At 44.2% G+C, this 10,180-nt stretch overlaps 1 protein-coding gene across 1 annotated transcript in view; it reads right to left on the bottom strand.

Moving 5' to 3' along the window:
* Positions 1-5,180: 5,180 nt before the first annotated feature.
* Positions 5,181-10,180, bottom strand: part of LOC309398746 (lysosomal dipeptide transporter MFSD1-like) — a 332,444-nt gene continuing 327,444 nt past the window's right edge. Inside the window, exon 14 of the transcript XR_014176437.1 lies at positions 5,181-5,201. The gene's annotated coding sequence lies outside the window, so the exon portion shown is untranslated. The remainder of the gene's footprint in view (positions 5,202-10,180) is intronic.

Raw genomic sequence — 10,180 nt, 5'->3', positions numbered from 1 at the left:
TTCTGCAAAGGATGTTTGACATTTGTGGACCCTCTTCTAATAAAGATGCAAGGAGGAGATTGCAACCGAAGGAAGGGAAGGAATAAAGTGATAACCTTACCCTTCCAGCCCTCTCGGGATAGGCCGGCACCCCAAATTCTTTGCATAGTCAACCGCTGTTGGCCAGGAGCAATCCAATAAAGTTGGGGGCAGAATTATAGACGGCTTGCTAATGGATGAATAAAGGAGATGGATCCATCTGCTGATGTCTCCAGTTTAGAACTCACAATACAATAGCAGAGTTGGAAGGGACCTTGGAGGTCTTCTAGTCCAACCCCCTGCCTAGGCAGGAAACCCTTACCATTTCAGACAAATGGCTATCCAACATCTTCTTAAAGACTTCCAGTGTTGGGGCATTCACAACTTCTGGAGGCAACTTCTGTTCCACTTGGTTTGTAGAGGGTGAGATTGAAAAGGTGCCTCTCTGGAATTCCTTCTGTGGCTCTTCATCAGAATAACAATGTTGGAAGAGACCTTGGAGGCCTCCTAGTCCAGCCTCCTTCTTAAGCAGGAGATCCTATAACGTTCCAGAAAAATAGTTGGGCAATCTCTTCTTGAAAAGCTCCAGTGATGGAACATCCAAAACGAAGGCCCTTCGTTCCGCTGATTAATTGTTTCTCCTTAGTTCTAGGTTGCTTCTCTCCTTGATTTGCTTCCACCCATTGTTTCTTCTCCTGCTTTCTGATGCTTTGGAAAAAGTAATAATAAGCTACAGATAATAAGATAATTTCCAGCTGCAATGGATGGCTGTGAAAGTTGGACCATAAGAAAGGCTGAGTGCCAAAGAATGGAGGCCTTTGAACTCTGGTGCTGGAGAAGACTCCTGCATTGAGTTCCTTGGACTGCAAGGCCATCCAACCGGTCAGTCCTAGAGGAGATCAACCCTGGCTGCTCTTTAGAAGGCCAGATCTTGAAGAGGAAACTCAAATACTTTGGGCACCTAATGAGAAGGAAGAAGGACTCCCTGGAGAAGAGCCTCATGCTGGGAAAGATGGAGGGCAAAAGAAGAAGGGGACGACAAAGAAGGACAAAGTCCTTATTTGTGAGATCTGCTCTGGTTCTTTGACAAAGAACAAACAACAGGATGAATGGGGCAGAAGCCGTTCTTCTATCAGGAGAGGTTGTCTGGAACACCATGCGCTGCTTTCTGTTCCAGACATCTCGGAAATATACCAGCCAGGCCCCCAAATGCTCATTCCCCATCTGTTCAGGGGGTAGAAATGGAACATTCCAGGAGAAGAAGAAGAAAAAACAGCATTTCTGGGGGGAAAAACAGATTGCTCCAAAATGGAATATTTTGCAAATGATGAGTCATCGTCTCTCCAGAAGTTCTTCAGCGATCTTCTAACTGCTCAAAGAGAATGACTTGTGGTCCTCCTCCTGAGGAAGCTGCCACCCCTGGCTGACGAGGAAGTCAAACAAGGAGAGGTTATGACAGAGGTAGAGAGATGTCTGTGCAGTGGGAAAAATATGGAGAGAGACAGTGCTCCCTTTTTTTTTGAGGTGTCAACAGCTGGGATTGTTTAAGGGAAGGACCTCTGAGTGGTAAAATCATGGGGCTGTCCATCAGATATAAAGATGCTTGCTAACAGTTAGAATTGAAAGAAAAACAGAGTTGGAAGGGACCTTGGAGGTCTTCTAGTCCAACCCCTTGCTTAGGCAGGAAACCCTACACCACTTCAGACAAATAGTTATCCAACATCTTCTTAAAGACTTCCAGTGTTGGAGCATTCACAACTTCTGGAGGCAAGCTGTTCCACTGATTCATTGTCTTCACTGTTAACTCCTTAATTCTAGGTTGCTTCTCTCCTTGATTAGTTTCCACCCATTGCTTTTTGTCCTAGCCTCAGGTGCCTTGGAGAATAACGACTCCCTCTTCTTTGTGGCATCCCCTGAGATATTGGAAGACTGCTATCATGTTTCCCCTAGTCCTTCTTTCTATTAAACTAGACACACCCAGTTCCTGAAGCCATTCTTCATATGCTTTGGCCTCCAGGCCCCTAATCATCTTTGTTGCTCTTCTCTGTGCTCTTTCTAGAGTCTCAACATATTTTTATTTGATTTTAACAGAGGCAAGACAAATTCATGGATAATAATACTATATTCTATATTGGCTGACTGCCTACCAATGAAGGCTGTGCAATGCTTTCGATTCCCTCCAAAGCTTTGGAGTATACAAGAATAACAACACTCTTGAAAGCAGCTGCATCTTTTCTCAGGAGGTATATGCTGCTGTGCAATTCCATGAAGAGACACAGCTGCTTTAAAGAGCTGCAGGCAGAAGCTATATTTGCACTCCTGTATACTTCAGAGCATCTTTTTCCTTGAATCAGGGTGCTGTTCCAATATCTCGTCTGTCCTAATCACAAGAAGGATAAGGATAAGGATAAAGGGGAGGAGAGAGGAGGGAAGGGGAGAGGAGAGGAGAGGAGAGGAGAGGAGAGGAGAGGAGAGAAGAGAAGAGAAGAGAGAGAAGAGAAGAAGAGAAGAGAAGAGAAGAGAAGAGAAGAGAAGAGAAGTATTTGGTGAAGTGTGATTAGACACACAAGGACTTTGTCTCCGGTATAGAAGCTCTCAATGTATGTCTTAAAAGCAAGCAGTGAGGAACCATGGAAGACTACTATCTCATACTCTTCCCCTACTTGTTACTTCTTGCAAACACTTGCAAGGCAAACAATGTCACACAAAATGTTTAGTCTGATCCAGAAGTCCAGTTCCTCAAAAGCATCTGTCTTCCCAGCTGCAACATTTTGTTTGGAATCCAGAATCCCTTTTTTTCCCTTCCCCCTTAACAACGTCCTGCTTCGCATTGGAGTCTCACAAGTTGTTCTGCTTGGTCGCCTACTCAGAAAACCCCTTTGTGCCAAACGTGTCCCATCCTTGACATGACCTAGGTGGAGAAGAGCAAGCAGAGGCAGGTGGCTCCGTAGGCGTGCCCTGGCAGTGGCATCAAACAGGACAATAGAACAATTCATATATTTTTTCTTGCCGTTCCCATAGGGAGCTCAGATCTGCTTGAAGCTTTATTGGAGTCGCTATGCCAAAAATTCATCAAACATAATTAAATTTTGCCATGACCTGCCCTGGGACTGGGACCGTCAGCCAGGAAGAAGGAGTGGGTAAAAGGGAGATTTTTACTTGCAAAACAAAAGTAAAATCAGCCGGGGCAAAGGTTCTTCGCTGCACCTCTTTGTTGTGAAGGATATGGATTAATGCGTGTTCTGATCTCCTTCCAGGGAAAAAATAGAGTCTTGATCTTGATAAAACTGAATAACAGGCTTTATCAGAATAGTATCTCATTCCCTCTGCTCCCCTTAATTAACCTGATTAATTATCCCTTATTTGTCCATGTTAACTTCATCAAATAATTGTAAACCAGTCAACTGTGAAGGCGGGAACTATCTCCCCATTCACAATAGATTCCTTAATTGGGTATTGTTATTGTTATGATCTTTTATTCATTAAACATGAAACTCAACTCAACTTAACTTTTAAAAATGTAGAGCAAGTACCATTGACTGGCGCTAATGGTTGATACGGTTTGCTGCCAGCATCCTAGGTATCAACCAAGTATCTTCTTAAAATACACGATGTTCCGAGTAGCACAGTTTTTTTGCAGTTCCGCTGGTGGTATTGCAGGAAGCTGCAATTTCTTGATATATTTTGTAAAATTCTTGGACATTCTTGGTGCCAAGTGTCCCAATAACAATGGGTACCACTGTTACATGTTTAATCCATAGTTTTGATAGCCAGGTTGCCATATTTCATGACCTTCTCTGGTTATTTTTCTTCGACTCTGGTGTCTCCGGGTGACATCAATAAATTGTACGCTTCGGTTTTCGATGACTGTGATATCTGGCGTGTTGTGCTCCAAATGACGATCCGTCTCTGTTCGAAAGTCCCACAAGATCTTCACCTTCTCATTTTTGACGGCTTTTTCCACTTTATGTTTTCATGACTTTTGGGCTATAGGTAAGTCGTATTTTTGTTGTTATTATTGTTATCATTATTGTGATCGTACAATTGAGACTAGATTTGGCCGTTTTATCCACCTCTTGAAGACCTGCGATAGGCAGGTGTTGCTTGAAAATATCCACATTGTATATCGGACATTAATACGATTGAGCGAGTCCAGAGGTATCTCACGAGAAGAGTCCTTCACTCCTCTGCTCACAACAGAATCCCTTATGCCACCAGGCTTGAAATTTTGGGCTTGGACAACATGGAACTACGCCGCCTACAGTCTGACCTAAGCTTGGTACACAAAATTGTCTGCTACAACAGACAAGTAGTCTGTCAGTGGCTACTTCAGCTTCAACTTCCATAATACACGGGCACACAATAGATACAAACTTATGGTAAACCTACCAAACTCGAGTGCAGAAAATACTACTTCAGCAACAGAATGGGCAACGCCTGGAATGCTCTACCCGACTCCTTTGTTACATCCTCAAACCCCCAAACCTTTAACCTTCAACTGTCTACCGTGGACCTCACCCCATTCCTGAGAGGTCTGTAAGGGGGCTTGCATAAGCCTACCGTCCCTGTCCTACTGTCCCCATTTATTCGTACCCATTTCCTGTGTTCATGTCCATGTTTATACATATACCTGTTATCTCGTACATGTTTGACAACTAAATAAATAAAATATTACATCCACAAAGGCTGTAAGCTGTTCCAAGTAAAGCTGCCTTTTGCAATTGACCGATGATGGGTTTTTTAAAAAAAAAATCAATGCTGACGGCACTCCACTTGTTTTGAGATCGTACCCAAGGCGCCTATTACTACTGGATATGCTGGCTGAGGGATTCTTGGAGTTGAAGTCCACATGTCTTAAAGTTGCCAAGATTGGGAAACCTGGGCTTAGATCAGGGGTCCTCAAACTTTTTCAACAGGGGGGCAATTCACGGTCCCTCAGACTATTGGGGGGGGACCAGCTGTGTGGGCATGGCTAGGTGGTCATGTGACCGGGTGGGCGTGGCCAATTTAGCAGTCCAAACAATACACACAAATTTCATTTGTGATTTGATTTGATTTGTTTTGCTCCTGGAGGTGGAAAGCAGGTTAGTGAAGGGATGTGGCTGCCCTTGGGTATGTATGAGGGACTTATTTTATTTATTTATTTATTTATTTATTTATTTATTTGATTTCTAGACCGCCCCCTCTCCCCGAAGGGACTCGGGGCGGTGTACAGGTACCAAATTAAAAATCAAATCTGTTTGTGTGTGTCTCTCTCTCTCACTCACCCTCCTTCCTCCCTCCCTCTCTCTCTCTCTCTCTCTCTCTCTTTCTCTCTCTCTCTAGGAAAAAATGGGCTCGTTTTTGGCCACCCTGGCCTCCAGAAGGCAGGTGGGGGCCAGCAGGTAAGCGGGGCGATGTGGGTAGGGCAGCCTCGTGGTCCCCCGCGGGCTGGATTCGGCCCCCGGGCCGTAGTTTGTGGACTCCTAGCTTAGAGAGACCTGGCTCCACATTTCCCCAGGCTTAGCTGAAACAGTTGCCAAAAGTTTTTTTAAAACATATATATAATATAATCCAAAGTATACCATTACACTTTAAGAAACATTTTTTGAATATTCACTAACATATCAATTCCTCTTGCCATCAAGCCTCACCAATTTTTATCTGTTCTTCTGCTTTCCATACACCATATTATAGTCTGTTTCATCTTCCACCCTTCTCCTCTCCCTCTCTCCTCCTCCCTACCTCCTTTCTTCCCTCTGCTGTCTCTCTCTTCTCTACTTCCCCTTGCTCTCTCCCTCTCCTCTCCCCTCTTTCCACACCTTCCCTCTCTCCTTCTCTTTCTCTCCCTTCTACTTCCCTCCCTCCTGTCTCCCCTCTCTCTCTCTTTCCCTCTCTATCTCCCTTCCAGTCTCTATTTTACGTGGTGTATTTCCACTTAGCTGAAACAGTTAGAAGCCTAAATAGAGATAGCCTTCTCCGCAGTCACCATAAAACCATGGCATCGACCACAGCCAAACGCCTGCCTCGTCTCCTCATCTGTGCAAAAGCCAAGAGAATCCACATTGCATGTTTTCCATGCCCCAGTGGGTTTTCCAACAAGATGTTCCTTGACACTCATCCTCCCTCCCTCCCTCCCTCCCTCCCTCCCTCTCTCTCTCTCTCTCTCTCTCTCTCTCTCTCTCTCTCCCCTCTGATCATTGCCAAGAGAGAGAGAGAAACCAGGGCCCCTAATTCTTTTTTTTTAATGCTTGATGCCTCTTTTTGTTCTACGCCAAATTGGGCCACACTGGTTAGGATCCATATCTGTGGTTATCCTGGCTGCCAACAGCTGCAAGTGGTAGAAGGATGTGGAGCAACGAGAAACGAGAAACAGGCCTACTTTGGCGGTTTAAAAGAACGGTCGGTGAATGTTAAAAGTGGCTGGAAGAAGGAGATCAAGAATACAGTAGTAGGCTGCAGCTGATCCTTAAAAAAAGCAGAGCAGGTTTTTCTTTGGATCGGAGACCAAGCAGAAACCCAGCATGGTAGATGAAGAGCTGAAAACACATCCAGAAGGGCAAATAATTCCTTTATCATTGCCAAGAAATCTGCATGGAGATGTCCATGGATCACCTGGAGTTGAGCGTGATCTGGCTTTAAGCCACAGCAGGTGGCAGGAGCTTCCTGACCTTGAATGATTCTCAAAGGGTATAGAGAGTAAGGCGTGGTTAGCAATGGGAGGAGAGACCACAAGGTAATCGCACAAATTTGGACTGCGCTGGAAAGTTGTTGTTCTTTTTAAAAAAAGAATCCAGAATGCAATGGTGCACCACTTCTGTAAAGACCAGTCGATGAATATGTTCGTGAAGCTACCATGAGGTGATTGTGATTGGTTGGGCCATTTTCCTTTAACTAACCCGCATGTCAAACTATGATAAGTGATGCTTCTATCAATAGATATACAGTATGTGCAGCTTGTGCCCAAAAACATCTCTTTGGATATCAACAACAACAACAACAAAAAGAATACCAAGAATTATTTGAAAAACCATCTTAGCCGCTTTATCATACATTCTTTAACATGATTTTCCTGTTTCGGATTTTAACAGATGTTTTAGCAATTATACGTTCATCACTGGTACACAATTGTACTTTTTAATGTCCTTATGTTTTTCTTCATATCTTGCTTTTTCCTTTTCTGTGTTCTTCTAATTCCGTGTTCTCAACTTCAATAACTTTAACACCGGTGAACCAACTCCCAGATGTCTTTGTATTTGTCTCGATTGTTTTTATAATGATTCTCAAAGGGTATAGAGAGTGAGGCGTGGTTAGCAATGGGAGGAGAGACCACAAGGTAATCGCATAAATTTGGACTGTGTTGGAAAGGTTTTTTTTTTTAAAGAATAATGACTGTTTTGATGTTGTCATGTTATATGATTGTTTTGTGCTGCCCAAAATCACTTCTGGTGAGATGGAAGCTTTATAGATATGATAGAAAGATTAGATAGATAGATCAGAGTAGGTATTCAGCAGGTTCTGAGCAATTCTGGAGAACCGGTAGCCGAAATTTTGAGTAGTTCGGAGAACCAGCAAATGCCACCTCTGGCTGGCCGTGCCCCCATCTATTCTCTGCCTCCCGAGTCCCAGCTGATAGGGAGGGAATGGGGATTTTGCAGTACCCTTCCTCTGGAATGGGGTGGGACTGGAGATTTTAGAATATCCTTCCCCTGCCACACCCACCAAGTCACGCCCACCAAGCCACACCGAGAGAGAGAGAGAGAGAGAGAGAGAGAGAGAGAGAGAGAGAGAGAGAGAGAGAGAGAGAGAGAGAGAGGAGAGAGAGAGAGAGAGAGAGAGAGAGAGAGAGAGAGAGAGAGAGAGAGAGAGAGAGAGATGCTACCAGACTCCAGGTTTTATTTATATTTATTTATTTACTCACTTAATTACTTACTTACTGTTACTGCTACTTTTAACTTTACTTACTAAATGTGGTAACTCTAGGTGGTTTTATACCTTGGTCGATCTCTCCTTTGATCCAGGATGATAAACCAAGAAATTATCGATATTCCACTGGCAGGAGAAATATTCATTTTCTTTCCCCTACTTAGAACCCATCCAGACAAGAAATTAGCGTATGCACTAAAAATACTAGTGAGATGGGAAGGGGGAATTTTTCGCACAGCTCCTGATTAAATTACAGTAATTTATTTTCTAGATTCACACAACATGCCTAACCAGCCTGGATTTGCTGAACATGCTATACAAGATAACCAAACTTAACGTGATGGATGAGCAATGCCGCTCAGGTAGGTAGGTAGCTAACTTCCCACTGTTTAGGTTAACCATGGCAAAACATTCATATTCCCAGAAGCATCCTGATTTCTGAAGTTCAAAAAGTAGATCAAGATACTGGTCTGTTTTTCATTCCTGGCTTTGGCAACTATAGTTCAAAGGATGTTTCCTATTTTAAAATAGACATTTAAAGGGCATCCTTTTAAACTGTTGCTTTGGCCTTTATCAACCAAAACAATATTTGGATATTGGGCAAAAATCTCAATTGTGAGATTTAAGAAAGGGAAGATTGCCCTCTGCTGTTGATTTGAGAAAAGGCAACTAGTAACAAATCTATAGGTAAAGATAAAGGTTCCCCTCGCACATATGTGCTAGACGTTCCCGACTCTAGCGGGCAGTGTTCATCTCCGTTTCAAAGCCAGCGCTGTCCGAAGACGTCTCTGTGGTCATGTGGCCAGCATGACTCAACGCCGAAGGCGCACGGAGCGCTGTTGTCTTCCCACCAAAGGTGGTTCCTATTTTTCTACTTGCATTTTTACGTGCTTTCGAACTGCTAGGTTGGCAGAAGCTGGGACACGTCACGGGAGCTCACTCCATTACGCGGCACTAGGATTCGAACCGCTGAACTTCCGACCTTTCTGATCGACAAATTCAGCATCTTAGCCACTGAGCCATCGTGTCCCTAAGTCAAGTATACCGGTAATTAAATTGCAGAAAAATCCATTGGCGGATTGCGATTTATAATGCGAGAGAACCAGAATGAAGGACCCACTCCAATCTGATTCAGTGGAAACTCATTGCTTTAAGAAGAAGAAGAATTTCCAAGTGTTCAACAGCTGGAGATCAAATGTATTTCCCCAGGGCTTTTATCGTGCTTTTCCCCCTCTGGACAGATTTTAGCATCCTCCTTGCAGTTCCTCCATAAAGATTTCCAAAGTAAAAGAGAGCACTTAAGGAGCCAGGTGCCAGAGACGGTTTCAGGTGCAAAGGTATAGGAACAGGGGGGGTTGCAAGAGAGGCAGGAACTTCCTTTGGAGGCGAGTGCAAAACTCGCACTAATGAATAAATGTCAGCGAGATAAACTGCAGCCCTACTGGAAAGATGAGAAGGCGGGGAGGGAAAAATAAGAGAAAGGGGGAATACCAATTCCAGCTGGTGCTTCTTCCCTACATCTTGCCTACAGCTGGGCAATTCAGATAACGCTTGCAGTTTTTTCCTTTCCAGGAGGGACGGCTTGTTTAAAACCCGGGTTGTCATTGTTAGTTGCAAAGTCATGTCCGACCCATCGCGACCCCATGGACAACGTTCCTCCAGGCCTTTCTGTCCTCTACCATCCCCCGGAGTCCATTTCAGTTCACACCGACTGCTTCGGTGACTCCATCCATCCCCCTCATTCTCTGCTGTCCCCTTCTTCTTTTGCCCTTCATCATTCCCAGCATGAGGCTCTTCTCCAGGGAGTCCTTCCTTCTCATTAGGTGGCCAAAGGATTTGAGTTTCCTCTTCAGGATCTGGCCTTCTCAAGAGCAGCCAGGGTTGATCTCCTCTAGGACTGACCGGTTGGATGGCCTTGCAGTCCAAGGGACTTGCAGGAGGAGATACCTTTTCACCAGTTCTCTCTGCTCAAGGTAAAGGGTGCCATACAAGACAAATAAAAATTTGAAAAAAGGAAATTGATCCTGTTTTGATTTTTATTAGGTGTCTGAACAGGAGCCCTGCCCTGAATCAAGAATTATTTTTGCCCGAGTTCAGTTGTTAAGAAATCTCTCGTGATTTGGAGAGCACGCTGAAGTTGCTGGGAGAAAACAGATCCTGGCCGCCAGCTCAATTGGCAGGTGATTTAAGGGTGCAGGAAGAGCCTGCCTTGTGCAAAGACGACGGTGCAGCACTTGTGCGTTTTAAAGTATTTCAG

The sequence above is a fragment of the Natrix helvetica genome (genome assembly GCF_964273705.1).
Source record: "Natrix helvetica genome assembly, chromosome: 13".
NCBI classification, from domain to species: domain Eukaryota; kingdom Metazoa; phylum Chordata; class Lepidosauria; order Squamata; family Natricidae; genus Natrix; species Natrix helvetica.
Note: the sequence above shows the minus strand (reverse complement) of the source record. Positions and strands in the feature narration are given on the sequence as shown.